The following is a 16,761-nucleotide window of genomic DNA, read 5'->3' as shown; positions in this document are numbered from 1 at the left end:
CCAGTGTAACTCTAGGTGTGGCTAACGTGCCCACGATGGGTTGGTTCTAGGCCCAGGCTGGAACAGACCTCCCATGGAATGTGGCTGTCATCTTGGTAGTCAGAATATACCCCTCTGTATGATTCTTTATTGTACAAAGAACATGCTCTCCTGCCAAAGAAAATGTCTCAGTGCTCATGTGCTGTGCTTCTGTTGGTTACACAAATAGTCTGCCTGACTAAAGTTTGCGCAGCTTCCCCGGTATCTCTCAGCCAAGGTGCTCTGGGCATTAGTTGGAAATTGCCAACATCTGTATGCATCAGTCTGTACACATGTCTTGTTTCCAGCTGTCATCTGGAGGTCTATTCAAGGTGAGGAGGTGGGCTGATTCAAAGCTGCCACATTTTCTGCACAGTAAGTTAGCATTTTCCTTTTAACACTTTTTGGCATGCTTTCTTCAGACCACCCAATTTATATCCTGGTAATACATATATAACAAATTACCTAAGTTTCCTCCTTACTCTTCTTCCAATCTATTGCTGGATCCAACCCAATATCCCCATTGCTTCCCACAGTCATCCAGATGCTCCTGAAGTCTTTCCACTGCCCAAAAACATTGCTTTTAAATTTTCTTCAACTCGCAACTTTTGCTGCATCGTCGAGCATTTGCCTTATCCTCATCTCCCCAATTTAAATGCAATTCTCTGCCTTTCAGTTTCTATATTCCTCTGCAGCCTCACCTGTGCTTTCTTGCCTTTTTAGCGCTGCTTCACTTTGCCAATGCTCTGCTCCCTCCCCCAATGCGCTCCTCCCTCCCCAGTCTCTATTGCTCCCTTCCTCTACCACTACCCCTATTATCCCTACTGCCCTGTACTGTTCTTGCTCCAAGTACTCCTCTTATTCGCTCTACTTCTCCGCTGCTCTCCCCCCGTAACCAATGGCTTCCTGTCTTTCTCAGCCTCTTCACTGCTCTCCTCCACAACCTTACCACTACCCCTTCTATAAGGTGCTCGCTGACCTCTTTTTTTAAATTCCCCTACCTCCCTTTTCTGTACACGTCACCAGCTTCTGGTGAGTTGCCACCTACATAGGTTTGATGCCAGCAGTGAGAAAGTCATACAAATGGTTAGCAGTGCAGAGGTTTGAGCAGGCATATTCAGGGCTAACCCCAAATAAACAAAATACAGGCAGCCTAGAAATCACTCATCAAAACCATCTCATTTGAAGCTCAACCGGAGTTCACAAGTTGGAAGAAGTCCATGTTTTGAAGATTGTCCCCTGCGCCTCCTTCATACCCTGTAACTTGCTTCTGAAGGGAGGTGGATGCAAGAAGATGCAAGTGCAATGGCCAAGACTCCTAGATATGAGCAAAATGAGTGCAAGAGGATTCTGCACAAGTTGGGTACAAATAAGATAGACATGAGTTGTTTTCTGTAATTTAACAGATGACATATGACACTAGATTCTACAATGTTCAGGTGTTGATTTTCCATATGTTAAATAACGAGGATAAAATGTCACTAATACGACATTATAGATCATGTTCCGCTTGAAAGACATGCAGTAATGTTATATGCTAACGAAGATAAAATGTTAACAAGATGATATTATAGAACATGTTACTTTTGAAAAAATTACAGTAATGACATTTTAGCCAGACACCAAATGTCGACAGTATTATATGTTAGCTTTGAAGGAATTCACTGTGAGTAAGTATCGACTATATGTAGAACACATAATGAATGTGAATACTGCTTCATGTTGTTGAGCTCTATGGCAGTTATAGGCTAGTACATAGTCGTGTATATTCCAGGTTGACAATTAACGTCAATAGATAAACTTATTAATTTGAATGGTTATTTATTGTGAGATTGTATCCACTGTGAGTATACCATATAACCAAAGCCAGCATAATATACACGAACAACCATTGTGGATTAGATTGTATAACTGTTAGTAAATATGACATGTAGGTTAATATTAACCTTAACAATTAAGTTTGTAGGGAACTACTGGCAGGTAGCGTTAGTATGAATAATACAAGTATTACGAGTCATTGGCGTAATCGAGGGCTTAGAATGATGCTTTTACGGTTTACAAAATGAGTAAACTACATATCCCAGCAATCTTTAGTCACGTGATCGCACACGTGGATTAAATCAGCCGTAATGGAGTTTTCGGCGTTTGGTGAAAGAACGAGGATACAGTGGAGAACTGGCAGCACTGAACGCTAGGCAGAACAAATATCGAGAAGAGTTTCGCACCGCTTTAAGTAAGTTGAAGCACGAACGATGTAAAAGTAGACAATTATTTAATAACGGAAAACAGTGTAACGTAACTAGCGGCACTCTGTTTGTTTTGAGCAGCTGCTGATACAGAACTAAAGCTGCACATCCCTAGCATTTGATTCCAGGTTGAGCCATATCGAGAAGGATCCCGTAACGTTTAAAGTAAGTGGAGACTGGATTATGAAGCGTAATGTCACTGTTAAATAATGGCACAGCATAATAAACTGTCCTTTGTGCACTTCTAGCATCGGACGACATAGAATATAAAGCCTCGTAACTGGAGTAGACGATCCCACATAGGAAACGTCACCGTTTACATTTATGACGGGTGAGTGTCAAGTACATAATAAAACGCTACTAGTAACGATATCGCTAGCTAGTATATTAATGGCAACTGTGTATCTAGTTGCAGATAACAAAGATTAATCGACTCGGCTACTCTATATAAACATACCTCTACGGAGAAGAGTCAGGCTGATAGAAGCGGCGGTGAGTTTGAAATCAATATAGGAAGTCTCATAGTGGCAGAGTAAGGTTTCAGGTTTAATCTGAGTAAATAACAGACTTTCAAATTTATGCAGTTTAGCTATCGAGATAGAGAATAGGAAAGTTTCACGTAGTATTTATGAGAGGCATTGATAGCATATTAAGCAACTTAAAAGTTCTAAATATTGTTTTATGAGCATCAGTGTTCAGTATATATAGCACATTAGAGTACTGTTTGTGCCTTAATTAAAATGTTTATGAAATTATTAGGAAACAATGGGCGTTGTGCATAATATAAGTAAAGCTTTGACACAGCATCGCACATTATAGTACTGTATGATATATTCAGAACAAGATTGATTGTTGTGGCAGACCCCACATAAGTAAACCAGAGTATTGCAGTTACCCGTGGTCTGTATATATGTATATTAATTGGTAAATCTTTATTTACAGAACACTACCCCTGAGGAAGGGACAAGCATTCCGAAATGCATTGGGCCAGAGACTAAATATGGTTTAGCAGCAATTATGGAATCATTGTAGAAATAAGTTGGATTGTTATCATATGTGATGAAATAACATATAAATGAAACATGAACATGTAAAAGTAAATAATCTATGTAATGAGTGAAAAAAACAGTAAACACTGATATGAAGTATATTAATATCGTAGTATTATGTTTATGTTTGATAGTAATTAATGTTTGAAAATTGAGAACATTGAGTTCAACAGGCACAGTGCACACTAGAGCAGGTCCATCCTGCTCACGGTTTGAATAGTAGTTCTTAATGTGGAGCCAACACATGAATATAGTGTAGCACCCTTGTACAAGTTAGATATAGCGTAAATATATTGTTAAGATTGAGTGCGCCTCTCACCCAGTTGTGGGTATTTATTTTACAATAAAGAGCTTTCCATTTGTGATGACCCCTGCCCTGCTTACCATTGGACTTGTGTCACTCTTTGTACCCTCCCACTTTTTTGTCATATTGTTATTTTGTAGTGGGGTCATTAAAGGTTGACTGGAATCTCCACTGCTGGCGCGCTAAATCGATTACATTGAAAAGTATTCTCGGGGATGGGCATTTGGTTTTGATGCAATACCAGAAACTAAAGGAGTTCCTCCTGTGACAGTGGGTACAGTACCTAGTGAACTACTTTAAAAGCACTTGTGTTCTCAGCGTATCAAATCATTGCCTGATATGGTAGAATTTAGATCTTTTGTATTTCACATTCACCGGGTGGAGTTGTTTGTTTTGACTTGCAACATAACACTGCATTATTCAGTTTGCAATCAAGAGAAAGTATTGTAATGAAGTAAACAAGAGTATACGTACTGTTGAATCTGGCAGTTGTTTTTTGCTTCATAAATTAATGTGTTTGGCTTTCACGCCAACACCAAGTGCTATGTACGCGTGCACTGTGTGCTATTCACTTATTACATAAAAACATTAGGATGTGTCCTGTGGCTGTTGCCCGTGTGTAAAGAGTGAGCAATTTTAGGCTGCATCATATGTTCATAATTATATTTTTTGTTGTTTTTTATTTCTCGTGGTAATTATTTCATATATTACTTCAGCAAACCATGATTATTCTTTACCTACCATACTGAAAGTAGTATGAAGTATATTTTCATAAAATATGTTTATTTATTACAAAGGATACCTCATTGTCATAAAATATCATAGAGTGTGGTGGTAGTGGTGCAAGCTCTGTTTTTTTGTAACAATCATCAAGGAAACAGCTACAAGATGGCCGCACTCAAAATGTTATAGTGCTGTTGACTTGCATCAAGGCACTTGTCTTTCTGTATGTGCATTAAAAATTCTTGGGATGTGTCATTAAATGTTTCCTGAGGCAAGCAAGTATTCCTAAATCGGACTGCATGACCAAGTTTATCTATACTACTATTATAAAGGAAGAACTTTGAGGCTTTGAGGCGGGTAAACTCGGGAACCACAGCGCCAATCCACACACCCGATACATCGTTGGAATCCTCAGGGTGTGCAGATGGACATAGGCTATATAAAGTTAAAAAATACGTTATATTTAAAAAATTTACATTATAAAAAAAGTAGTCCCCTCGAAGTAGCACCGGCCGCAACCTGCGTGCTGACGTCAGGAGCACGGGGAGGAGCGGCGTCCAGGAGCGGCGGACATGGCACGGGGAGGAGCGGTGACGAGCGGCGAGGAGCGGTGGACTGAGGAGCGGCGGCTGAGGTAAGGCAGCGGGGGTCGGGGCAGGCGGGGGACGGGGTGATGTAAGGCTCCAAACTACCACGATCACGCTCATTAGTTTTACCTCAAACACAGCTTGACACGCGGGCATTATGTTACCTTGCTGGAATCTCGGCACGCCGAGCTCTGTCAAGGGTAAAACCCGCTCAAAGAGACCCCACAGGCGAAAGTGATCCGTCAACCTCGGAGCCGTGTTTAAATGTGCCCTCTTTTCGTGGTACTTTTCATGTGGACGGGGAAAGCAAACAGCCCGAAGCGCACTGCTGTGACTATCATATGTCGCCTTTTTAAGGCTCCGGGGACAATGTCGGTGCGGGCAGTGGTCTGGGCAGGCGGGGGACGGGGCTGGCGGGGACGGGGAAAGCAAGCAGCCCGAAGGAAAGCCAGGAAATCTGGTTTGGTTTATCCCCACTCTAAACACATGGAAATGGTAATTTCCAGACAAAGGCTCGAGTAATAGCGGCAATACAGTGAGACGGTTTTACATTATAGTGCACTGCTGTGACTATCATATGTCGCCTTTTTAAGGCTCCGGGGGACAATGTCGGGGCAGGCGGGGGTCGGGGAAGCCTGATTGCTCCCGGACAAGGTCGGGACGGGCTGCTAGTTTAAACTAAAGCATTTGTGCTGAATGTGTGAAAATTAGAATGCTTGTGGATATTTATCTTATTTTTTCTATGTTAGATAGTAATTAGGTGTGCTCTTATTTAATCTGCACCACTTTTGCTTCCGATTTTCCTTTTTTTTGGGGGGGGGGAGGGGAGAGTGTTAATTTTCCTCTCACTCCTGGCCTTTCCTGTACACAATATTTCTAAATCTTGACTGCACCAAAACATACAGGCACTGGGTGCTTTTGTACAAAGCTGGAAGAAATGCAAATATTTAAAAGGAATTAAAAGTAACATGTACATTAAACATACGATTTGTATATCAGAATGGAGAAATTAATGTTTTGTTAGTATAATTTTTTTAGAATGTGCTTATTAAAGAAATGCTCTTGTGTGGTTAAATAACGTGGGTTGTGTAAAACATGTGGCTTATCTGTAGAATGGGGATGCTGCTTATTTAGTGCAAACCTGCTGAAATATGTTAGGGAAAAGGGAATGACATGTAACGACAAAAATTCTATATCGCTTGCATGTTGTTCCATATTTCTGCAGTCTTTAATTCTGGCTATGGGTGATTTTCCTTGTCAACCTCCACAGGCACCAGCCTTTATGTGACAGCCTTCTTGCAACAGCTTCTCTTCTCGGGTAGGTGGGACCATCTGCATCTTTCTTTCTATGGTAACTCTTCCAGTACCTTCTCTACTCTGGTAGGTGGCACCTTTTGCCCCTGTCACCACTGCATCCTGCCAATAAACTTAATGACAATAAGCCCCATAAAGGCTCCACTTATGTGTCCAGACAACATTTTTTTTTTTTTTTAAAACCAAGGGACAGATCTAAACCAAAGCTCTCACATATTTGTTTTTTTACACCAAAAATGCAAAGCTATCCACACAGTTCCATGCCACACAATTCAACTCCACACATTTCCAATCCACATCACATAATTCAACACCAAACCACATACATAAACCCAACAAAACAATTACACTACACGCCACATACATCCAATCCACACCACATAGTTCCACATCATGCCATTAAATTCAACAACACACCACATAATTAACCTCGACTACATACAACTTCACAACACAAAATACCGTTCCATACATAACACACAATTCCATTGCACATACTTCCTGTACACTTAATACCACATAACTACTATCCACAAAATTCCCATCACATCATGCCACATAATTCCACCACACAATCCACTCCGCACCACACAGTTTCGCAACTACTAATCCAATCCAATCCAACCCACATATTTGTACTATACACCACATACATACACTTCATAACACATAGGTATAAGTGATAGTCATTTATACTGTCAATAGCTTTAACTCAAACAAATGCGAGACAAATTGTATTTCTAATGCTTGTTTGAATATGCCACTGGTTGAGCCACATGACAATAATTAACCATCGGGGCAGCTGCCATATCATGTAACTGCTTCTAAGCTTGGATGCCAAGTTGAGTTAACGTTTGATTATCTCATCATTACACAATATAGTAATTTTGAGCTGTGTGGACGTTAATAATTTGCTCCAGTTTCTCAGTCCGTGCACCAGTGCAATGGAAAATCAGGTTTGGATTGCTGCATCCATACCAATTAAGGAAAATATAGCACATTTCAGTAGGGCAGCAGGTGTTTCAGGCACACCTTTCTAACATCTCCCATTTACATAGGGGTTTAGACCCAACAGCGCCTCTCCATATAAAGCCTGTGACAGGACTACTTCTTTATAGTCCCATATACTGGATGGAGTGAGGGCCCTCCATGGTTACATTTGAATTTCCTTAATCTGCTGAAACTTGAATATGTGTTGGCAGCTAGAATATTTACGTGGGTTGACCAAGAGGGCGATTTGTTAAACAACATTCCCAAATACTTATATTCAGTTCCTTCCTGCCACAGGCAATTTGTTTTGTTTTATAAAAGTAAATTGACTGTTTATTCAGATCACATTATTTCTCGAATTCCGCTAATTTCTGTTTAGTCTAACAGGAGTTATATCCACAAAGACAAGGTCATCCACATACAGAAGACTAGTGACATGCCGGCCACCCAACTCTGGTGAAAATGAGTTAGTAACGGCTAACATTTTGGTGAGATTTGCTAAGAAAGGAGCAAAAAGCGTGGGTGCCAACAGGCATCGTTGGCGAAGCCCATTAATACCTATCCTTTCACGTGCCCAATTATTCAAGTGGAGTTCTTTCAGTATTCTTAGCATGCTACTCCAAATTCTTGGGGATTCTAATTTAAGCCACAAGTTTACCCTACCCACCACGTGAAAGCTGCCCGGAAATCAACAAAGCAGTTGTATACAGAGCGCCCACCTCTGAGAGATTTCTGAGCTATTACCCAGAGGCTGAAACAATGGTCTAGGGTGGAATGTTCTTCCTGGAAGCCACCCTGCCCTACTGGAATTAAGTTGGCCTAGTTGCAACACTCTTTCAGAGCATTAAATAGTATCTTTGCGTAGACCTTTGTGCCCACTTCTATTAGGCTCATTAGCCGAAAATTCTTGTTTTTTTTTTGGATCTCTCTTTTATGAAAGGGATTTATTATGGCACATTTCCAGCTTTCTAGGTATTATCCTGTTTTAGTGAACCACCTAAATGCTATGATTTTATAAAAAATTTAGAAGGTCATCCGAGTTGGCTGCTCTGGTGAGCTTAATGTTTGCAATGAGGCTATCTGATAACATCAACGGCACATGGCTAAGGAAGATGCAACATAACTGGACACTGGTGTTTCAGTCTCTGCACAGGTTGGGGAATACATTTTGCAGTCCTTGACCTATTCAGGACAAGAGGAAGGAAGGGCAAGTGCTCTTCCTCACCCAAGAACCCTGTGGCAGGCCAAGGGCAAGAGTGGCTGTACCACAATGAGGTTTAGACCTTCAAGGCTTTTCCACTGCTGAAGAACAGGGTGGTATTCACCCTCTGTCATGGTAATAATTGTCCTATGGAAGAGTTAGGCCCCTTAAAAAAGGAGACAATCACTCTGCCTAAGCTGGGCTTCTGGGCAGACAGGAGGACAGGATTTATCTTGTAGAGATCAGTCATAATGTAACCCTTTGAGAGACAAAAAAAGCAGGGATCGGGCTCAAGCAGGACCAATAGGACAGTATATGCAACAATACATTCCCCACTAACCTGACTCATACACATTCTTGCAAAATTCATACACTTCGAATGAACCTATTGACCGAAGATATATTTGTACAATAACAATCCACTTGTGCATGACTTTCACTCACAAAATACAATATATTCCCACTACCCTGATTGATACATACCAAATACATTTATATCTGTAGTATTAATACATTCACACTGAACCTGTGGAGGGAACACACATCCATGCAATACGCATTCTCTAGTGCATGTCCATCTATCACCGAATGCAACACATGTCCTTATGACCCAGGAAATCCACATTCACAAGCTGCATGAATCCTAGTGGCTGAAAAATTCATGCAGTATCCAGTCAATTTTTCATGCTTACCCACACCGAGAATCCAGCATAGCAGAGATTAATTCACATACATTGATTGTACTTATGCACAACATAATGCACTCACACTAACCAATGGCGCACAAATCTACACTCATACTTACACATCTGTTCCGTTTACATGTGCTCCGCTACACATGCATGCAACATTTACAAAAATGTGATCTGATCACGCATTCAGAAAATGGGTGTGCATCGAGGCATTCTGTGATCTAACCCTGGAATACATACATTCAGTTTTGTTTTCTTGAATCGGAAAAAACAATATTGCTCTTCTGACTGGTCAGCTATCTGGATTCGGGCCAAAAGACTGACAACATTGTGAACTCCTTTTAAAAAAAACTTGCATATACAGGTATGCAAGAACTAAAAAAAATAACTAATTGAACCATCCAAACTGAGATCATTGATGCTAGCCTAGTACTCCTCAGTGCTGAATCATAGGGATTCAGCACTAGCAGAGAGTAACCCGCCACACTGCACTGCATCATGGAAACAACAATCCACCATTCTGCACTCCATTCTTCACATAATATATGTAGCCTAGTGAAAAGCATCTGAAAAACTGCTCTTTATGACATCAACCCAATTCACTGACCTGCACTGCATCCCAGGATACTAATCTGCAAGTCTCCTAGCCACCCCCTGAATCCACTCTTGCGAGTAATCATCGCATCGAATCCTCAAAAGGAATGTCCATACTAGCATCATCTTGCAGCCAGTGACTTTCTTGCCTCAAGTTGAGATATAGCCGTGAATGAAAGCCTCCAACATTAACGTTATTTGTAGAGTATGGGTGCTCTCTGAGTAATTCAAGCCCTGTCTCTTTCCCAGATAGCAGCTCAATGTAGACAGACCAGACACAAGGGATGTAGCAGACAACCTTCAAGTGGCATGCACGAATAATACACTTGTCACAGGAAACATGAAAATACAGTGTCTAAAAAGAATGAGCACATTTATTTATATTGAATCTCCTAGTGTTTCCTGGGATTTAGAAGAAGACACAATTATAATAAAAACCGGAACATTAAGAGGATGTACAACAAATTACTCCGGAGGAGAAAGCTTATTTGTGCACTGAAATATGAGGTCCTTTATGTGCAGAAATGAAAAATAAAAAACGGTAAGAAGGAAGGCAATCAGAGAAGTCATTAGCGATCTATCAGGTCCTAACATTGTGCTGCATGCGGTTCACAGTAGTTTGAGACTGAATCAGCCTATAAAGAATTACTTTAAAAAGAATAATTAATAGCAGAGGTAGCGAGACATACGCATTTGACAAATTCTTCTTACAGCAGTAATGGACTCTAATAAGATCTGTACTTCGTAAAAAATAATAGCAATTATATAGATCTTGGAAAAACTCGATTAGAAAATATTTCGCATTCCGAAAAATTCGACCAGAAAAATATTTAACCTTGTTTGATCAAGAAAGGCATTCTGGAAGCAATAAGTTCAAACAACAGGATATTCAAACAGTTTATTTAGATAAACAAACAGCAACATTTTACATCATACCAAATATATACCTGCTTTACAAAGTGTGAAATAAATGAATCAAAAATACTATTGTGCGCACAAGTGGCCATGCATACACTATGCTGCCACAGAGCTCACTCCACAAAACGTCATCTATCGGCATGTGTAGGTGGAGTATTCCATCCTGTCACAAAGATTTACAACTGTTTAACGAATCCACAAAACTCCAGGGCATATTCTCCGATGTTCTCAAAGTGTACGTCAGTGTATGATAATCACGCACGTTTCTAACATTCGCCTGAAGTTCCTACCTCCGACATATTTAGGCGTTGTAAAAAATCGACATGCTAAATGTTAGGAAAGTATAATAATTTAAAAATTTACATTTCTAGGCCTGGCTAGACATTGTAACATTCCACCTTCAGTTAGTGGTTCCATATTTCAGGCCTCTCAAGTTCTCATGGCTAACAACACATTAGGATATTTAATGATTTCACCGGTCGAGATGTCACGTGATATTTAACATCAATGACAACACAGGACGCAACGTCACTACAATGACAATAGAATAGCAGCAAAACCTTATTGACGTAAAGGAAAGGCTTACACGACTAGTGGGACAGTACACTGATGATCCTGAAACTGGCACCTTCAATCAACTTAAAAGATCTGTAGGGAGGTTTCAAAGACCTGTAGGGAGGTTTCAAAGACCTGTAGGGAGGTTTCAAAGACCTGTAGGGAGGTTTCAAAGACCTCTACATAGGTTTCAAAGATCTGTAGGGAGGTTTCAAAGACCTGTACGGAGGTTTCAAAGATCTGTAGGGAGGTTTCAAAGACCTGTAGGGAGGTTTCAAAGACCTGTAGGGAGGTTTCAAAGACCTGTAGGGAGGTTTCAAAGACCTCTACATAGGTTTCAAAGATCTGTAGGGAGGTTTCAAAGACCTGTACGGAGGTTTCAAAGATCTGTAGGGAGGTTTCAAAGACCTGTAGGGAGGTTTCAAAGACCTGTAGGGAGGTTTCAAAGACCTCTACATAGGTTTCAAAGATCTGTAGGGAGGTTTCAAAGACCTGTAGGGAGGTTTCAAAGACCTCTACGGAGGTTTCAAAGACCTGTAGGGAGGTTTCAAAGACCTCTACGGAGGTTTCAAAGATCTGTAGGGAGGTTTCAAAGACCTGTAGGGAGGTTTCAAAGACCTCTACATAGGTTTCAAAGACCTGTAGGGAGGTTTCAAAGACCTGTAGGGAGGTTTCAAATACCTGTAGGGAGGTTTCAAAGACCTGTAGGGAGGTTTCAAAGATCTGTAGGGAGGTTTCAAAGACCTGTAGGGAGGTTTCAAAGACCTGTCGGGAGGTTTCAAAGATCTGTAGGGAGGTTTCAAAGATCTGTAGGGAGGTTTCAAAGACCTGTAGGGAGGTTTCAAAGATCTGTAGGGAGGTTTCAAAGACCTGTCGGGAGGTTTCAAAGACCTGTAGGGAGGTTTCAAAGATCTGTAGGGAGGTTTCAAAGATCTGTAGGGAGGTTTCAAAGACCTGTAGGGAGGTTTCAAAGATCTGTAGGGAGGTTTCCCTGCGGTGAAATCACTTTTTGCACCCACAGTGGCAGAGCTCTGCAGATAGCTGTAACTAAACTTCTGGTTCTGTCCATTCACAGTGTGGGACCTCTAGTCTGTCTGCTATTTTACATCTAAAAAGTGCACTAACACTCTTGGAGCATTCAATTCGTTATCTGATACCTGCATAATATACTATAACAATTTATTTTGCAATTTATTTTCACCTAGACTTACTGGTTCACAATACGGTAATCCAAATGAATTGCTCCGGATGCTAAAGGACAGTTCCTCTTCCATTACTGGAATGGTCCTTTGACGTCCCTAAAAGCCACGTTCAAACAGGCTTCTGGAGGGAATCAGTGCAGCTTGCAGTCCCTTTTTTCTGTAGCTGGTCGCTGCTGAATTACAAATTCAACAAACCTGGCAGATTTGGCAACGTCAATAGGTATGCTTGTAGTTGAGAATGCAAGGCAGACCAATTGACAGTTCTAGCTTTAATCAACCCAATACAAAGCACAGTGCACACTAATAGAAACTGACAACCTCTTTTGGCATAGATGAACATCAGATGATATTTAATTGCAACCAATAGTTGGTTCTGTATTTCTCTGATGATTATTCTTATTTTCGAACAAGTTCAACAAGATGAAAAATGGTAAACCACAGGACAAAAGGTCTCATTTAGATTTTGGATGAGTTGGCAACATCATGCGCTCCCAAACCTAAGGTTTGCCCACCTCCATTAAATGTGGGTGTGGGGCCTGATTTGAGGCAGTGGAACCTCAGTTAGCTTTTACTGGCAGCCAGTCTGTCCCAGTGCTGTCGATCAATGTGCATTGGAAAGCGCACCCTATTTGGAATTGTCCTTCTGGCGTACATTTTTTTCCATATGGAAACTCTAGGAACAGTTTGGAAGTCCTGAGAGGAAACAATACAAATAATAAACGTGTTGGGAGGAAACCCGCAACGCATCACAGCCATTAGTTTTTTTCTTTTTTAAGAAACAGATCCCTATTTTCTAAATTTGTTTTTGAAAAACAAACTTGTTTGCAGAGCGGCAAAAATAACACTGTAACCCACTTGCTCTACATACTTCTCTGCTTTCTTATTCACATACTGCACTGGCATATGCATACGAGGCAGTGGGATTACTGCTAGGAAGGCGGGAATGCTATAAAATGGTTGATGGTCCTCCACCAGGGAAGAAGAGGCCATGCCTTCTGAAGTCCTGGCGGTATGGCCCACCACCTGCCAAGGTCGAATTGAATTCTTAAGACTGTTTAAACAAACCAGGGCTTCTCCAAAGGACACTTTTTATGAACAATGATGATGCCATAGACACAAATATCCCTTTCAAAAAGTCAAATAACACTCTTAAGGGATTGGGTACGGGTCATAGAAGATATCAATGGCCTTATGCAGAGACTATGGGTCTTGGTGACACAGGGAGTGTTGTTCACTGAGGCTGAGGGGACACTAGGACACAATCCCTCTTTTCAACTCACTCATTGTTTCACTTCCTGCTTTGCATTTCCACCCTTTTCTCTCCCCTACTTACTCTCAACTTTACCCTTACCCTTCTTTCCCCATGTACTTCTTACCTCTTTTCCTTCCTTCCGCCCCCGTGTTTTGCACCTTCCTTCTCTCATCTGTCTTTTCCCCTGCAGCACTTTGGAACCTGTCACATAACTGTTGTAGATGATTTCACCACTGTAGTTTACTACACCTGTAAATGATTTATGAGTAGCAGAAAGCACATGCCAAAAAACACATGCCAAGTGGAAATGTACTTTAAGGACACTGCTTATCCAGAGAAGTTGTCACTCTCTTGTCACTGGACCTATGACCTATTCAGCATTCCCTCATCTTGCCTAGTATTGAGAAGCTGGAAAGTCCTACTAAGTATTAGTAACGTGCTCCTCAGCACAGTATTCTACTCTGCGTGAGTTGAACTTTCATCCACAAAGCACTTCCTTTCACCAAGAGAAACTACTGTCCTCCTTTCAAAGTATTGACATGACTCGCTGTTGATGGAATCTGATTGGAGTAGCGGGAATGAGGCTATTTCCCCTCAAACTCTAGCTGGAAGGCTGCCAACTGGTACTTCCTGTTACATCTAAACTGCCTGTTAGTACCGGAAACCCTATGTTCCCAACAACTGCAAGATCGATGACTGTGTTCACCCTAAATGCATGTATGTGGAATGCCCCAGCCTTCATGTATCGATGGCATTGGCTTTGCAGGCAGTTATAGAACTTTCTGGTAGCTGTCTCACTTTTTCCTCCCTTACATGCCCAGCCATGCATATTCCTGTGCTCGACCTTGTATAAGCGGGAGTTGCTCGGATTATGTCTGGGTATGATCAAACAATGATACAATGCAGCAAAGAGCAGCCCTTTCCTTTTTCCCCAGGGTAGATCCAGCAGGTCATACTGTAGCCGGCAAGAAGGAACACCAGCTAGCCCTGCTCATGTGACTCTACAGTCATGGTTTGTGCCCGTGAGCGCCCATTTAGGCAGTGGGCCTCTCCATTAATGATCACACCTTCCCCGGGCAAAAGCCCACTTGGATATAGTGGTTGCTTCTTTGGAATCATGAGGACCCACCAGTGGACACCAAGTTGATCAGGGTCATACAACTACCAATGCTGCTGCTAAAGCACATACACAAAAATAAGGAAGACCAAGTAAGAGCAGGAGGCATTCAGTGCCTACTCCAGCTGAGTTATTATGGATAAGTATTTATTCATTTATTCCCTGATTGGACTCACAAATTTAGAATTGAGTTGCATCTGACAAAAGATAGTCCAATTGCTCCTGGTTTTTGATGAAATGTTTTAATTGTGAGAAAGTTTTAGTGAACTATTGAACTATCAAATATGTTATTTATTTTTAATTTTACAATTTACCAAATGTAAGTGATAAATGACATTATCGGAACATAAAAGGGTTTTGCTACAATTCAGCATGGTGCTAGTTCAGTATTGTGATAAAACCAACCTGCAGAGTATTTGGGGCTATTAACTGAAATTATGGATGCAGGAAAAATAAATTGGGTTTCATTTCCGATAGGTGAAAGACTCAAATAATAAACACAATCCCTGTTAGGGTGAACAGCAAAAAGTTACTAAATTAACCTGTGGTTAGCCCTCTGATAGCATGGCACAAAAGCAGCCATAACTAGTGTACAGGCAATGTGTAAAGCATTTATGCAATACACATAGTATTAAAGTGAAATACAACACAAGAGAAACCATGCACCAAATTAGAAATATAAAGTACATTTTAATAAATAAGAGTGAAATCTAGTGCCAAAAAGAACAAAGTGCCAAATGTGTGCATCTAGGGGCGCAGGACAGGGTCAAAGCCAAAAATTAGGACTGACCGCAATGGGAGTGTGGGTCGAATGAAAAGGTAGGAAGGGGTCTGGCCTAGACTTAACTTCGGAAGTTCCTGAGACAGCAGAGTCTCAGCAGGGCCAGGCATCAGCTGTATCCAAGTATGAGTTATCGACAATGGGGAACTACTAGACAAAGTATAGGTGGAGCCATTAACAATGGCGGGAAAGGTTCAGTGCTGGAAAAGCTGGATTTTCAGGCAGAAGAGGTCGTCGTTATTGATGGGATGTTGGTCGTCAACGACCCCATTGCAACTTTTTACCTTCTGACTTAGAAGCTTTTCTGCAGCTTGAAATACTACACTGGGACGATGTTGCAGGCTGTAGCCGAAGAGGACTCCATGAGGCATGACACTGACTTTGAGAGGACCCGCTGAAAAGGATTTGCAGCTGTGGAGAAGAACGAAGCAGGAGCTGCAGCAAATTCAATCCCACCTGCACCTTCATAGGATTGGCTAGCAGATAGGTACCGGTCTCCTGTCAGTTCTCTGAGCAGTTTATGCTGGAAAAATGTCTAAATCCCAGGTTTTGGGTTTTGGTGGGACTTAGATACTTTAGCAGCACACCAGGGGTTCAGTACCCAGGGTGAAGGGGGGGAGGCACTTCTTGGGGGCTAGGACTCACTCCAGCATGAAACAGCAGGAGCAGGCAGGTATGTTGCAGGGTCTTGGCAACTTTTGTGTCTTTTTAGCTCGCACACAAGACCATCAGCTAGCTCTTTGAGTCACTCTGGTGGTCCTAGGTTCAAGGAGCGGGCCCGTTCTTCCTTCCTCAAGCAGTTGGACAGCAGGGAAGTCCTTCCAGCAGCAAGGCAGCAAAACAGGCCTTTTTTTGAGTCGTCCACTGGTCCAGAGGAGATCTGTTTTGGGATCTGCGAGTGCCACCTTTTATCCCAGTGCCAGCCTTTGTGTGGGGGCAACACCTGGCCTACTGACTTACCCTTCCTGGGTTTGGTTCCTAAACGTATGGGGTGACAAAAGGCTAGTGTCAAGTCCTTTGTGTATGCTGCCTGCCAGCAATGTCTCTTGAGGTGTAATTCAGGGCTCTGTACAACTCCTCCCACAGCCATCCTGCCAAACCAAAGTACATTTTGTTCCCAAGTCTGCGAGGAATGCACACCCACAGCAGGAGAGCCATCACAAACATATGATCCAGTACACTGGCTGTAAGGCACACTGGTTTAGGCACAGAACATTT

At 41.7% G+C, this 16,761-nt stretch overlaps 1 protein-coding gene across 4 annotated transcripts in view; it reads right to left on the bottom strand.

Moving 5' to 3' along the window:
* Nucleotides 1-16,761, bottom strand: part of LOC144784606 (ATP-binding cassette sub-family B member 5-like) — a 1,313,284-nt gene that overhangs the window by 931,941 nt on the left and 364,582 nt on the right. The window contains exon 1 of one of the 4 annotated variants that reach the window (XM_078663517.1): nt 13,770-13,855. The exons of the other annotated variants lie outside the window; for them this stretch is intronic. The gene's annotated coding sequence lies outside the window, so the exon portion shown is untranslated. Of the gene's footprint in view, nt 1-13,769; nt 13,856-16,761 lie in introns of those variants that run through there. 4 annotated transcript variants of the gene reach the window in all.

This window comes from Lissotriton helveticus, chromosome 10 (genome assembly GCF_964261635.1).
Source record: "Lissotriton helveticus chromosome 10, aLisHel1.1, whole genome shotgun sequence".
In the NCBI taxonomy this organism is placed as follows: domain Eukaryota; kingdom Metazoa; phylum Chordata; class Amphibia; order Caudata; family Salamandridae; genus Lissotriton; species Lissotriton helveticus.
The sequence above is the reverse complement of the archived record's forward strand: the minus strand, read 5'-3'. Positions and strand labels throughout refer to the sequence as shown.